At 49.9% G+C, this 14,546-nt stretch overlaps 2 pseudogenes; one reads left to right on the top strand and one right to left on the bottom strand.

The window, feature by feature from the left end:
- Positions 1-14,546, top strand: part of LOC138101859 (uncharacterized) — a 678,931-nt pseudogene that overhangs the window by 7,578 nt on the left and 656,807 nt on the right.
- LOC138101861 (zinc finger protein 850-like) overlaps positions 1-14,546 on the bottom strand; it is a 192,789-nt pseudogene that overhangs the window by 113,902 nt on the left and 64,341 nt on the right.

Raw genomic sequence — 14,546 nt, 5'->3', positions numbered from 1 at the left:
AAGATTCGGATGGGGATCGGGGACTTTGTGTTGGGCTTCATCTTCCTGGTGCTGGGGCTCGGCTTTCACTTGCTCGAGGAGGTGACGGGGGATCCCGGGAATCGCATCCCCCTCCCCCAGAGAGTGTGTGCCCCCCCTGGCCCCCCAGCCCGCTGTCACCCCCTTTGCTCTGCCCACAGAGCTCCTGAGCCGCCGGCGGCCGCAGCCCCTCCCTGTGGCCTCGGGCCCGGCCGGTGCCCCCCGCTCCATCCCCGCGCTGATTTTGGGGGGGTCTTGTGTCCCCTCCAGCCCCGCTGCCACTCTGCCCCCACCCGGCTGCTCCCAGTGTTCCCAGTAAGGCTTCCCAGTTAGGGCTGGTCCCGTTTATTGGGGGGCACTGGGGAGGGACTCTGGGGAACCCCACGGGGGGGCCAAGATTGGGGGGGCAAAACCGGCACTGGGATGGATCGGGAATGGGGACCCCCGTGTGTCCCCCCCGTGTCACCCTGCTCTGGGTGCTGGGAGCCCCCGGCTGCAGGCGGGGGGGTGGGGTGGGGAGGGGTGGGGTGGGGGGACGATGGGAAAGGTGTCTGAGAGGGGGATAAGGGATAGGGGCACAGCGGGAAAGGGCTTCCCATGAGAGTCCCTTTGTTTCCCCATCACTTGATCTCTTGAGCTGTTCCCTGGGGCTCTCGGGGGGGCAGAACCTCACGGGGGGGTCCCCAAACCCCTGTCCCTCCCTGGGGGTCTCATGGGGGGTTCCTCCCCACCCAGCAGCGGGTGCTGAGGCGGCCGTGGGGCAGAGAGGGGTGGGAAAGGGGTGTCCAGGGGGGTCCCTTGAGCTCCCAACCTGCTGTGGGGTGCTGGGGGCTGCTGGAGGGGGGCACCCCCTGACCTGTCTCCCACACAGGTGTGTTCCATTCCTGGGGAAAAGCCCACTGGCACTTCCTTGATGACAACAACTGGGTGAAGTTCATGGACAGGAACATCTACAACTGGGAGCAGTTTGGGCACAGGGGATACCCCAAAATTTGGAGGTGGGATGGAGTTGTTTTGAGGTGGAATTGAGCCCTTTGCAGTGGGATGGAGTCGCTTTGAGGCGCCTTCGATCCCTCTCGGCTTTTGGGGTGCAGAGCTGTGAGGGACTGAAATGTTCCGGGTTAGTGGCTCAAACCATTGGCCACCGGCAGCAGCAGCGGGGCCTTTGCTGGCCGTGGGCACAGGGAGCGCCCGGGGGCACAGGGGGGGAACACCCAGCCCGGAGGGGACGAGCCGGGCCTGGAGCCAGGGAAGGGCAGAGGCCGATGGGAAGCAGATCCGGCCAGGTGGGACAGGGCTTTGGAGCAGGGCAGCACCCTCCCTTACACAACTGGCCCAGCTCTGGGAACCCGCCCGGGCCAGGCCCGGGACATGCACACAGAGGGCTGGAGGTTGCCATCCCTTCGCATGGGCCATGCCTGGCTCAGCTGCGCTGCCGGGAGGGGCAGGGCCATGTCTTAGAAGGGGCCATAAACCATCAGAGCCCCCAAAGTGCCCCGGGATCCACAGTGTGACATCGGACACTGCAAAACTCCCCCGGGGGAGGTACCTGGGTGTTCACCCAAACCTGAACCTGTATTAACCCACCGAACTTGGAGTTTCCGGGGCTTCCCCAGCCCCCACGGGATCCAGCCTGGGACCATCACTTACACCAAGGACAGCGACATTGGAACAACCAAAGCCAAAAGTTTTGTTCCTGATCCAGGGCTGCTGACTGTGTATCCTTCTACTCTCATACTTTCTTGGCCCTTATACGTTTCCTAAGTGTTACTTTTATGCTTTTAATATTACTGGAGGTGGTAACCAAAAGGGCTCCAAACCCCCTTCACACAGCAACCAAACTGTTCTGAAATAAACCCTACAGAGATATATTTATGAACACAGATCTTTCACTGTTGTTTCACTCTAATCTGCCCCAGGGGAGCCATGAACCAGACCCTGGGTTACCCTCGCCTTCAGGGGCGGGGCGGAACAGGAGCCGGACACGGGGGAAGCTTCTGGAAGCTGCTGACGGAAGCCACCCCTGGAGGCCCCCTATTTCCAAAGCCTGGCCATGCAAACCCAGGACACTGGATCCAAACATGGATCACTCAGACGGGGGGCACCAGGGCTCTGCCTGTCGTGGTTTGACGCAGCTGAGCGTCAAGCACATGAAATCTGTTATTTTTCATAAGGGGAAAATAAGAAAATATTGAGGAAAACTAGAGAGCTGTGAGGCAGAACAGGTTCAAACTTAAACAGTTGCTGTACAAAGAAAAAGTTTATTACCAACAGAATTAAAAGTAAAAAGAAGTAACAAGAAATTCAAGCAAACCTCCCCTCTCTTCCAGCACTTCCCTCCTTTTACCCAACTCGCAAAAGGAAGCAGAACATGGGATTTTAGTCAGTGTTGCAGTTCTTGAAGAGTCTCTTTGTTATGCTTAAGGAAAAAAGGGTTTTCTTCTGCATCACGTGGTTCCCAAAGTGCCCCCAACAGCAGACCCGCCCGGGAAGAAACAATCTGCTGTGGTGTAAAACATCTCTGCCCTGAAAAATCTCAGAGTTCCTTCACACTGCCAGACATGGGCCTTCACATGGGGTTATTAGACTTTGTAAGGATGAATTACTTTGGCCTGAAATGAATTACTTTGGCCTGAACACAAAGGGGTTTTTTTTGTGACAGGAAGTCTCTAAAAGCCTCTCAATACTTCTATATAGCCTGGCACAGGCACTTTTCATAATTTTCATGGGCCACGGGTGAACTTTCCATCCCTCCATGTACTCCAAATGGATCAAAGAGACAAACAGTCTGTGATATTACAGTTTCTTACCACGGCCTGCAGGAAGTTTTTTAAGCTGCGCACGAGAATCGCGGCACCGCCCTCTTTTCTCCCGTCGCCATTTCCAGCTCCGTCCCACAGGACTCACTTTCTCTTCTCTCTGGCTCCGAAGCCGCCACGTTGAAGAGTGTTCTTGTTCGGGCTCTACGGTGGAGAAAGCCTGGCTCCCTTTGTGCTGCTGGCTGCGTGGTGTCCTCTTCAGTTCAGCGCGGAGTGTGCTGGCTGCAGACAGGAGGCTCCGCCGGCTCCCGCTGGCTCCGCCGGCCCCGCGTGGAGAGGAGAGGGACCCGCCGGTGCCAGGGAGCCGCGCCGGATGGGTTTAGCTGTGTGGCACTCCATGGCTGGCTTTAGCTGCCTGCGGCTCTGGGACAGTTCCCCCCCAGCAGTGACACAGGGTCTGTGCTGCGGCGTTGGGAAAGGAGGGGGTGCAGGGGCCCTGACCCGGCAGGGCCCGGAGGCTGAGAATCCCCCTCCACCTTCTGACAGGCAAGCTGGAAAAAAAGGAATTCCTGCATTTCCGTGTGGTCTAAATATGTAAATTGTGAGAAGCGTCATTAGTCTAAAAGACTGTCCATCAAGTCAGGGTCAACCCCCTACATCACCTCTGAACCAACCCTGCTGCCAAATCCAGGCTGTGCAAGCCCAGTAGAGCCCCAAAACTGGGAAGCCAGGTATCCAGGAGCTCAGCTGCACTCCAAAATGGGGATGGAGATGTCCAGGGGCTCACCTTTGCCCAAAAATGAGGCCCCAGCTGAGGGCATTCTCTGCTTGGCTGAGCGCTGCCTGAGGGCTGGGGCTGCAGTAAGGGGGACACCCTCCTCCAGTGGGGATGTCCCGAAAATGGGAAACCCCCACAAGCCCCTCAGAACCCCCGGGGCTGGACTGGCCCTGCCTGGATGCTGGGAGACACCAAAACCGCTCTGTCCCTGCCCTGTGCTACTGCATAGGGACGGTGATTTACCAAAATATGAATATTGATCTAATATCGATATCCACCTGAGACGGACAAAAACTCTCTAACAGTTTAAAGTTAGAAAGTGTATGTTTTATTTGGCGCCAGGCACTGCGTGGCATAGCTCCCTAAGATGCAGGCCCCAGTACAAGCAAACATGATACCTTTTATTTCCAAATACTATGAATATCCAAAATACAAATGTATATTCATAACATTAACACCTCCCATTCTCCTCTTCATATGGAAATGAGCTTAAATGTCATTAAACATGTGTAGTGTGTGTTCTGAATTGAGTTGATGGTCTTGAATTGGGTCAGTGGTCCCAAAGAAGATGAAGTAACTCATCTTCCTCATTTTGACCTTTTTGCTTCTCTGAGTTTTAACAATTCTAATTACTTTAGTGACCTGTAAGTTTCCTCTTGCATGACTTTTGGATGGGCTCCCACAAAGGGAGGAAATTGGTGATTGTCTTTATTCTATACACCAACTTATCAATGTTTCTGCTCCTTATTCTAGGCACAGCTAAACAAACGTGCAAATGACAGATCATCAGTTATTTGGTAATCAGTTACTAACATCTAAAACTCTGTTTCAAGTCCAGCTCTCCTAACTATTTTGATTAACCCTCACTGGGCCCAAGCCTACAACTGAAATCCCAAGCCTATGACTAAAATCTTTATGTTTCCTCTAAATCTATGTTTCATTCCCCACTTCTCTTTTAACAGTGAGTAAATTCTTTTACTCAATACACATATTTTTCATTTATCCAAACTGCATGGTCAGCCTTTTTCTCATTCAAGGCAAAACCGTACGCTTTGGATAGTGATGTCAAGGCTGCTATTCTCCACAGCATCTTCCAATACCAAACAAGCATCACCATGGATAAAATCCAACTTGTACTTACTAAAATGAGCAGTACAATAATAGGATGAATCAAGACATTGAGTATACCAGTTGCTGTCGGTGACCATCTGAAAAGCACATCCCACCAATGATGAGACAAATGTCAAATTCATTAAATTGTCTATTGTTATGGTGGGACATGCCATCCTGAGGCAGACACAACCTCTTCTGTATACACCAGCTGCGTTGTTTGGTTAATGGAATGCACCTCAAAGTGGCAAATGCTTTGGTCTATGTCCAAACAAATGTCTTTACCTAAAATCCTTCCACATATGTACCCTAACTGTTCCCTTAATGGTTTGCCACTGGCTTTTAATTTCTTGTGCCCACATTCTGTATGTTCAGAGGGGTATAATACAGTTCAATTCATGGTCTTGTTCTTCTGTATCTTCCCAATCTGGTAATATTTTGGACAGTTTCCAATGGTTATCACCCAGGGCCAGCAAGGACGATTGCTGCAATTTAATTAAGTCGCTCCTTACTGCGGTCAATCTGTTCATCATATGCTTTTGTTGCACACCCCTCTATTTTCAGTCTAAACTTGCTCAAACATTTGTCACAGCATTCAGGATAAGCTTCATGGGCGGATGGTAAGCCTCATGAAACCAATCTTGCACAAATACATATTTACATCTTTAAACATCCCTTCCTTCCCACAGGCTTGCGTTTGTGACTCTGAGCATTTTGTTCAAAGCCTTCTGAAAGTGAGGATCATATGCCTTCCCCTGGCATCGGTATATTTCAGTCGCGTTAGACTGGCGTGGTACTGCTTTAACTCTTGTTACAATTGTAAGAATAATTACTAAAGTCTCAACTTTCCACATAATGTCCATCATACCTGAATTCATCCATCGCCTTTTCAGGTCAGCTTCAGCTTCAGTTCGTTGTCGCCTGGCGTTACCTCCCAAACTCCCTCAGGGACCTTCTTCACTCGGGAGTGATGAATCCAGGCCTTCTGCTCTTTGATCTTGATTGCAGTGAAGGTGGTGGGGAGTACCTGGCATGGTCCTTCCCACTGCGGTTCCAAAGTCTTCTCTGCAAAAGACTTAACATACTTGAAATCCCCAGGTTGTACATCATGTACTGGCCCATCTAATTTTCTGCTTTGGGCCCCAGCCACATACTTTTCAATTTCTTTGTCTATCTAAGGCCACCATATATCTATGCAGGGTTTCTTCTCCCACCTGAATGGGTGAAGTTCCCTCTTGAACCACATATGGCCTCTCATATAAGATTTCAAATGGACTTAACTTTTTTTTTGTTTTGTTCTGGGTTTTGTTTGAATCCGCACTAATGCTAATGGGAGACAAGGCAAATTTGCTTCTTGTCCCAGTCTTATAATTTGTTGCTTAATCAAATGGTTCATCTTTTCTACCTGGCCACTAGACCAAGGGTTATAAGGAGTATGTAACTCCCAGTCTATTCCCAGGTGGTGACTGATTTGTTGCACAAATTTTGAAATAAAATGTGTCTCTCTTTCTGAGGACATGGTGGCTGGAACTCCAAAGCGGGGTATGATCTCTTGCAATTATGCTTTGGTCACCTCTCGAGCTTTAGCTGTCCTAGTGGGAAAGGCTTCTGGCCGTCCTGAAAAGGTATCTGTTAGTACCAATAGGTGTCGATACTCCCCTTTTGTGGGTAACTCTGTGAAATCAATTTGCCACTGTTGCCCAGGTCCTCATCCTTTCCCAATTTGACCAACTTTAGGTTTTGGAATATTCTTAGGATTAGCTCAGAGGCAAAGACCACACTGGCGAGTTACTTGTATCACTGCACCTTGCAATCTCCTAGCCATAATCCTATCTTTCAAATAATTGTACAAAGCATCCATTCCCCAATGTGTTTTCTCATGTTCTTTCTGCACCAGTGACCACAACAAATAAAGAGGTACTATAAGCTTGTTATCCTTAGCTACAGCCCATCCCTCCTCATTAGAACTTGCATTTTCCTTTTTTATAAGTTTCTTATCTTTCCTGTTGAATTTTGGCTTACCTTCAAGGCAAATCTTTCCATCTGGTATTGATGTTGCCTCTACCTTTTCATTGGGTACTTCACCTTTGGCTGCGTCTTTTGCCTCTCTGTCCGCCAGCATATTTCCTTCTTCCAATTCAGAACTCACCTTTTGGTGTGCTTTAATGTGCATGATAGCCACCTTCTCAGGTAACTGAACTGCATCCAGCAACTTTAGTATCTCTGGTGCATGTTTGATACTCTTCCCTTGTGTGTTTAACAGTCCCCTCTATTTCCAGATGGCTCCATGTGCATGAACCACCCCAAATGCATACCTTGAGTCTGTATAAATATTAATCTTCTTTCCTTTTGCCAATTCTAAGGCTCGGGTTAGAGCAATTATTTCAGCCTTTTGTGCAGAGGTGTTCATTGGCAATGGTCCAGACTCCGTTACCTCTCAGCTGGTGGTAACGGCATACCCAGCATGTCTTTTCCCACTGATGACATAACTGCTTCCATCAGTGAACCAGGTCTCAGTGCCTCAAGAGGAGTGTCCTTCAGATCTGGGCGACTGGAGTAAGTGGCCTCGATGGTCTCCAGGCAGTCGTGGATCACCGGTTCTCCCAGGTTCCCACTGAGGAATGAAGCTGGGTTCACAATATTAGTCACCACAATTTCAACATCATCTTGTTCTACCAATATGGCCTGGTACTTCAGGAATCGCTGAGGGGAGAGCCAATGGCCCCCTTTCGCCTCCAGGACTGCAGATACTGCATGAGACACTAGCACAGTCATCTTCTGGCCCAGGGTAAACTTGCGTGCCTCCTGGATGTTCATTGCCACTGCTGAAACAGCTCTGAGGCACCCTGGCCATCCCTTGGCTGCTGCATCCAGCTGTTTGGAAAGGTAGGCTACTGCCTGCCAATAGGGGCCCAAGTCTTGTGCCAGTATTCCCAAGGCAATCCCTTGCTTTTCATAAGAAAACAAAAAGAATGGTTTACTCACGTCTGGAAGTCCCAGGGCTGGAGCTGACGTGAAGGCCTTCTTCAGTTGGTCAATAGCTCGCGTTGCTTCTTCCGTCCGCTGCAGGCTCTTGTTTCCTTCCGTAATCAATGCATATAAAGGTTTAGCAAGCGACCCATAATCATTAATCCACAGTCTGCACCACCCTGTCATACCTAGAAAGGTTCTCAGCTCTTTTGCTGTCTGGGGTCATGTCTCTTGGGTCTGGGTGGCTACTAGAAGGTCGTCCACATACTGAAGCAGTTGCTCTTCTCCCGGTGGGGGTTCCCAGGATTCAAGGTCCTTTGCAAGCTGTTCCCCAAATATAGTAGGGGAGTTGTTGTACCCTTGGGGTAATACACACCATGTGAGTTGAGTTTTACATCCACTCTTGGGGTTCTCCCATTCAAATGCAAAAATTTGCTGGCTGGCTTCATGGAGAGGGAGGCAAAAGAAAGCATCCTTCAAATCTAAAACAGTAAACCAGGTTAGTTCAGGTGTTAAACGAGTTAACAAAGTGTAAGGGTTAACAACCAGTGGGTACAAATCCTCAGTCACTTTATTGACTGCCCTCAAGTCTTGTACCAACCTGTATGACCCATCAGGTTTCTTCATGGGTAAAATGGGAGTATTAAAATCTGATTGACACTCCCTTAGCAATCCAATTTGCAAAAAGCTCTCAATAATTGGCCTGATCCCTTCTCTGTCTTCCCTTTTCAAGGGATGTTGCTTGGCCCTTACAGGCCATTTCCCTTCTTTAAGCTTCATTTGAATTGGCAGGGCAGTCTTTGCCCTCCCTGGGGTATCAGAGGCCCATACTCTACTTAATTTATTATCTTAATAATTTTTCATTTACTATTTCAGTTTCTTTAGTTATTAGCATTAGGCTCAGCAACTCTATATATTGTTGGTCTTTTACTTCCAAACTGATTTCTCCATTTTTAAATATTATTTTTGCCTCCAGCTGCTCTAGCAGATCTCTGCCCAAAAGCGCAGATGGAGTGTTAGGCATATATAAAATCAATAAATTCCCCACTGTTTTACCAACTTATATTTCAGTGGTTTACAAAAGTATGCCTTTTCAGATTGACCAGCTGCCCCTGTCACTACAACATAATCACTTGATATAGGTATCAACTGAATATATTGCTCCTGTATCCACTAAAAATTTCACTTTCTTTTCTTTGTTTCCTAGTTTAACTATAACCAGAGGGTCCCCTAGGGTAGGGGCTTCTTTTTTCTTCTTCTTCTTTTACCACCCTTATTAATTTTTACATCCTCTGTTTATGTCCCTCTTCCTAATTGCTATAAACTCCCCATGCCACATTAAGCAAAGTCTCTAGATTCCGGATTGTTGGACCTTGCATCTTCTGAAGCTTTGTTCGCTCCTGGGTCCTTAATGTTATAGGACCCTGTGGGGAGGGTGGTTCATCCTCTTCGCTGTCACTGCTTGGTAAAGGTGGGCAGAGGTTAGTTGTTATCGATTCCCCAGAGGGAGATGAAATAAAAAGTGGAGTGAGGTTCAGGGACGGAGATGATGGTAACTCTGATTCTGTATCATTTGCTAGCCCTCCCCCATCTCCCTTCTTAGGGGGTGACTTAAGTAGATCTGCCAGTTCTTGTTCTTGTGCTTCTACTTGATATACCCTGTTTCTGGTTTATTGAACATGCACTGCAACATCGCTTAGGTTTTTCATTATTAACTTTGTTATCCTTTTCAAAAGCCAATACTAAGGGATCAGAGGGTGGTCTGATCCCACACTCTTTTTATCACTCAGGTTGATTTTGAAGAGTGAAAAATAAGTCAACATAAACAATCTCTGGCCATTTTTGTTCATGTCTAAGAAAAGCATTAGTTGCAGTAATGTTTCATAATCCAGTGTACCAAAAGGCAGCCACTTCACATCCCTTTCCAGTTTATAAAGCGGCCACCATTGGATGCATAACTTAATAAGCTCTCTCTTGGTCTCTGCACCACTATGATTCACCATCTTTTCCCAGTGTGTCAAAACACATCCCAGGGGGCTACTCTTAGGAACCTCTTTGTTTCATTTGCCCCCATTTTTAAAGTTCACAAAAAAGCTTGTCCATAAAATTCACAACACACTCACACACTCCACCACTCAAAAAGAAACCAAAAACCCCTTCTTCTTATTCAAATATAAAAAAATTCACACGGCACATAATTCACACCACACATTCAAATGCTTAAAACAATTTACTCAAAGCACTTATACCAACAATTTTAAACTTATAAAACCCACCGCAAGCCTTTTGCAACCCCGAGCAAATATTCTGCTGGGGTTTCGCAAGGCTCCGCTAAAATCTGGCGAGCTGGCGAGTTCCAGCTTGTGCTGCCGCCTCACTCCCTCTGCCCAGCGGGGGGTTTAGTCCCCACCGCTTCCGCGCTACGCCGCTCTGCCTCGCCGCTAAGGTTAAAAGTATTAGCCCTTCGTCTGGATGTTACCCCGCACCAAACTACCTAATTTAACTCACTTACAATCAAACTTTTCAAGATATACTAAAGGCTTACAAAACAAAATCCAAGGCTACAAACTCCAATCACTCCGCCGGTCGCCACGGTGACGCCGGGCGTAACTTCAAACTAGCTCCGCTCGCTCCTTTAAACACAAATTTAACAACTTTCAAGCACACAATTACCCCTCTTCCTTAATGTCTTAATCAAATTTCACCGTCACCCTTCACACAACTCAAAACTCACACACACTACTTAGTGCCTTTCTTCCAACTCACACACAAAAAATCAAATTCCTCCGCTCTTTCAAACACAAAAATCCTTCCACCAACTCCACTAAACGCAAACTTTTACAAGCTTTTCACACAAATACGTAGCTAATCTGCTTCAAATACACACAAATCACAATACCAGCTAACTAAACACACACACAACGCACTGCTAATTCATAATCCCAACGCGCTCTTTGGCATAACCCAGCCATCGTACCCCTGTCACGCTTGCGCAGCCCAGGGGGTCTGAACTCTCTGATCCAATGAGGTCCCTGTAGACCTGCGGCGCGTCTCTAACGCATGCGCACAGCACTCAAAGTAAAGTTGGTCTCTTTCTCTCTGTTCACCACTCATATTCCAAACTACAAGCTAATGCTGATTTTAAGCCACCAACCGAACCGGAGCCGACGGCGCTCCCGCCGCTACCGCCCATACTCCTCCGGTGCGCAACCGCGCGGTCCTCGCTCCCCTCTGCGGGAACGAACCAAGCCGGAGTCCGCACACACATACACAAACACACGCCGTACGGCCACGCACACTGCGCGCCCGGCTCTCCTCTACGAGAGACCAACACAGAGCCCCTGTGCCCCGTTCCCCTCCCTGGAAACAGAGGCAGCTCTGCATCCCCTCAGGGGAAACAGACCCTTTTTCCACGGACACTTACAACCAAACTTTCCCAGGCTTCCACTTCACACAGGGTGTCCTGCTGTGTCTTACAAGCTGCCTTCCTTAAGGTACCCTTCAATTTTATAAAACATACCTCTTTGTCCGTGGTTCCGGCAGGTCCTGGTCTCTCCCCAGGGTGTCAGAGGATCAAGGAGCCCCGAAAGAGCGGGGCAGGCGCCTGAGGGGGGTCCCTGGACTCCTGGCCCCACGGCCAGATAGAGCAGGGTCCCACCAGAGTCGCCAAAATGATTAACCAAAATATGAATATTGATCTAATATCAATATCCACCTGAGATGGACAAAAACTCTCTAACAGTTTAAAGTTAGAAAGTTTATGTTTTATTTGGCACCAGGCGCTGCGTGGCATAGCTCCCTAAGACGCAGGCCCTGATACAAGCAAACATGATACCTTTTATTTCCAAATATTATGAATATCCAAAATACAAATGTATATTCATAACATTAACACCTCCCATTCTCCTCTTCATATGGAAATGAGCTTAAATGTCATTAAGCATGCGTAGTGTGTGTCCTGAATTGAGTCGGTGGTCTTGAATTGGGTCAGTGGTCCCAAAGAAGATGAAGTAACTTATCTTCCTCATTTTGACCATTTTGCTTCTCTTGAGTTTTAACAATTCTAATTACTTTAGTGACCTGTAAGTTTCCTCTTGCATGACTTTTGGATGGGCTCCCACAAAGGGAGGAAATTGGTGATTGTCTTTATTCTATACACCAACTTATCAATGTTTCTGCTCCTTATTCTAGGCACAGCTAAACAAACATGCAAATGACAGATCATCAGTTATTTGGTAATCAGTTACTAACATCTAAAACTCTGTTTCAAGTCCAGCTCTCCTAACTATTTTGATTAACCCTCACTGGGCCCAAGCCTACAACTGAAATCCCAAGCCTATGACTAAAATCTTTGTTTCCTCTATGTTTCAACAGGAAATGCAAGGAAAGGCCCAGGAGCTGAGAGAAGGTCCCGGAGAGATCCCACCCCGAGCACCGGCACGGGCACAACAGACCCAGCCTGGGCACAGGGAGGGAATTTATTACCAACCAAATCCCAGCAGCACAAGGAGAAGGCAAAGAAATCTCTCCAACACCTTCCCCCCACCCAGCGCGGATCACCCAGAACGGGGGTCACCAGGGCTCTGCCCCACGGGGGTCACTGGGGATCATCCAACGCCGATCCTCCCACGGGGGATGGAGCTGGAGCAGCGCACGAAGCTCTTCCCGCACTCGGGGCACTCGCAGGGCTTCCCTTAGCGGTGCCTCCGTTGGTGTTGGGTCAAGTGAGAGCTCCTGGAGAAGCTCTTCCCACACTCGGGACACTGGTAGGGCCTCTCCCCGGTGTGGATACGCTGGTGGCTGATGAGGTTGGAGTTTTGATTGAAGCCCTTTCCGCAGTAGGGGCAGCGGAAGGGCCTCTCATCCGTGTGAATGCGCTGATGTAGGAGGAGCTGGGAGCTCCTTGGAAACCTCTTCCCACACTCAGAACACTGGTAGGGCCTCTCCCCGGTGTGGGTGCGCTGGTGTGCCCTCAGGCTGGAGCTCCACCAGAATCTCTTCCCACAATCCAAGCACTCATAGGGCTGCTCCCTGGTGTGGATCACCTGGTGCTGGATCAGTTGGGAGCTGTTGATGAAGCCCTTCCCACATTCCCCACACTTGTAGGGCCTCTCCCCAGTGTGGATCCTTTGGTGCTGGATCAGGCTGGAGCTCCGGCTGAAGCCCTTCCCACATTCCCCACACTCGTAGGGCCTCTCCTGAGTGTGGATCATCTGGTGCCGGATCAGGCTGGAGCTCCATCTGAAGCCCATCCCACATTCCAAGCACTTGTGAGGTTTCTCCCCACCCTGACGCTTCTCCCCCAGCTCCGAGCTCCCCCTGGATCTCTGGCTGCCTTCCCGGCACAGGGGGGCTCTTTCCTCCTTGGATCTCTCTGGGCTGCGTTTGCAGCCCCTCCTCGTGCGGCATCTCCGGGGCTTTTCCTCCTCCTCCATCCAGCCATGCCTTGGGAATGACAAATCCTGGGTTGGGGGGAAAAACAAGGGGTGAGCGCCTCAGGCTGCGGATTCCTTCTGCCCGAGTCCATCACCAAGTATTTTGTGTCTGTAAAAACCTACAAAACACCAAGAATCAGACCAAAAGTCCCACTAACATCAAGACATAGACACAAAACACCCAAAACATCAAGTTCAGCTAAAACCTCCTCCAAAATACAAATACATTCAGCCCCTGAAAAAAAGCCAAAGCACCAACATGGAGCCCAATAAACCTCAGAAACACCAAGATTCACCCCTGGGAAAATCGTGGATCCCCCTCCCTGATCACCTGCTGGATGGGCGAGGCAACGCTCCTGGGGCTGGGGGGAGGCTGCAGATACAGCGAGTGCTGGAACCTTGCGGTGCCTCCTCTTCCACCTCCTCCTGTATCCCTACTCTTCCTCACACTCCTCTTCCTCACACTACTCCTTCTCCTGCAGAATCCCACCTGCTGCTCCCACGGCCATCGTTTCACCATTCTGGTCTCCAGCCCTGCTCCTCCAGCCTTTCTCCTCCTCCCCCCGGGCCCAGCACCCACCCCTGGCTCGCTCTGCCCCCCAGAGCTCTCGGATCGCACAGCACGAGCAGCGATGCAGCTGCGGCAGCTCGGGCTGGGGCAGCGCTGGGCTCTCGGCCGCTCCTGCCCGCACTCGGCCCCCGCCGCAGCCACTTCTGCCAGCACAGCACGGCCCGGCCCGGCCTTGGCGCTCCCCCCCTCCCACCTCCCCAAATTCCCCTGGCGGGGGGCGCCAAGGCCGGGCCACACGTGGGCTCCAGCTGGGGAGCGCCGGGCGCTGCGGCTCTGCCTGGCAACTGCTGAGTCACCAGCGCCGCGCCTTCTGATTGGCTGAGCGCTGCCTGAGGGCCGCGCCTGCACCAAGGGGGGACACCCTGCTCCAGGGGGGATGTCCCGAAAACCGGGCACCCCCAGCGAACCAACAACACCAACGCCTCCTTACAAACACATGCTCTGAATCTGCTCGGACACAGCCACACGCACTTGCACACAAGCAAGTGACAGCACAAACCAGCAGCTCCACAAAATGGCACTGACTGACACACACTGCTGCTCAACCAAGCTCCTGCTCAATTCCTCAACTTCCAGAACAACAACAAAGCCTGAACAGAACCATGGACATCGTTTCCTAATCAAAAGGCAGTTTGCACATTCTCCCAGAGCTAATTAAGGACATGGACACCCAGCAGGGTAAAATGGGAAGTGGAGAAGGGGTCTCAGCAACAGGGGACGGATGGTGTTGGTGTGCTGGGAAGGGATTGGTTGAAGGGAGTGTGCAGGAATATGGTTAAGGCAAACAGCAGCAGGAGGAATCTATGTGGTAAGAAAGGAAAAGGAAGATGGAAAAGAGGAGGAAGTGAAAAAAGTGAGGACTGGGATGCTTTTCAGCGCCATCTTATCCTCAACATTTGCCAGCT

The sequence above is a fragment of the Aphelocoma coerulescens genome, unplaced genomic scaffold, assembly GCF_041296385.1.
Source record: "Aphelocoma coerulescens isolate FSJ_1873_10779 unplaced genomic scaffold, UR_Acoe_1.0 HiC_scaffold_56, whole genome shotgun sequence".
Lineage (NCBI taxonomy): Eukaryota > Metazoa > Chordata > Aves > Passeriformes > Corvidae > Aphelocoma > Aphelocoma coerulescens.
Note: the sequence above shows the minus strand (reverse complement) of the source record. Positions and strands in the feature narration are given on the sequence as shown.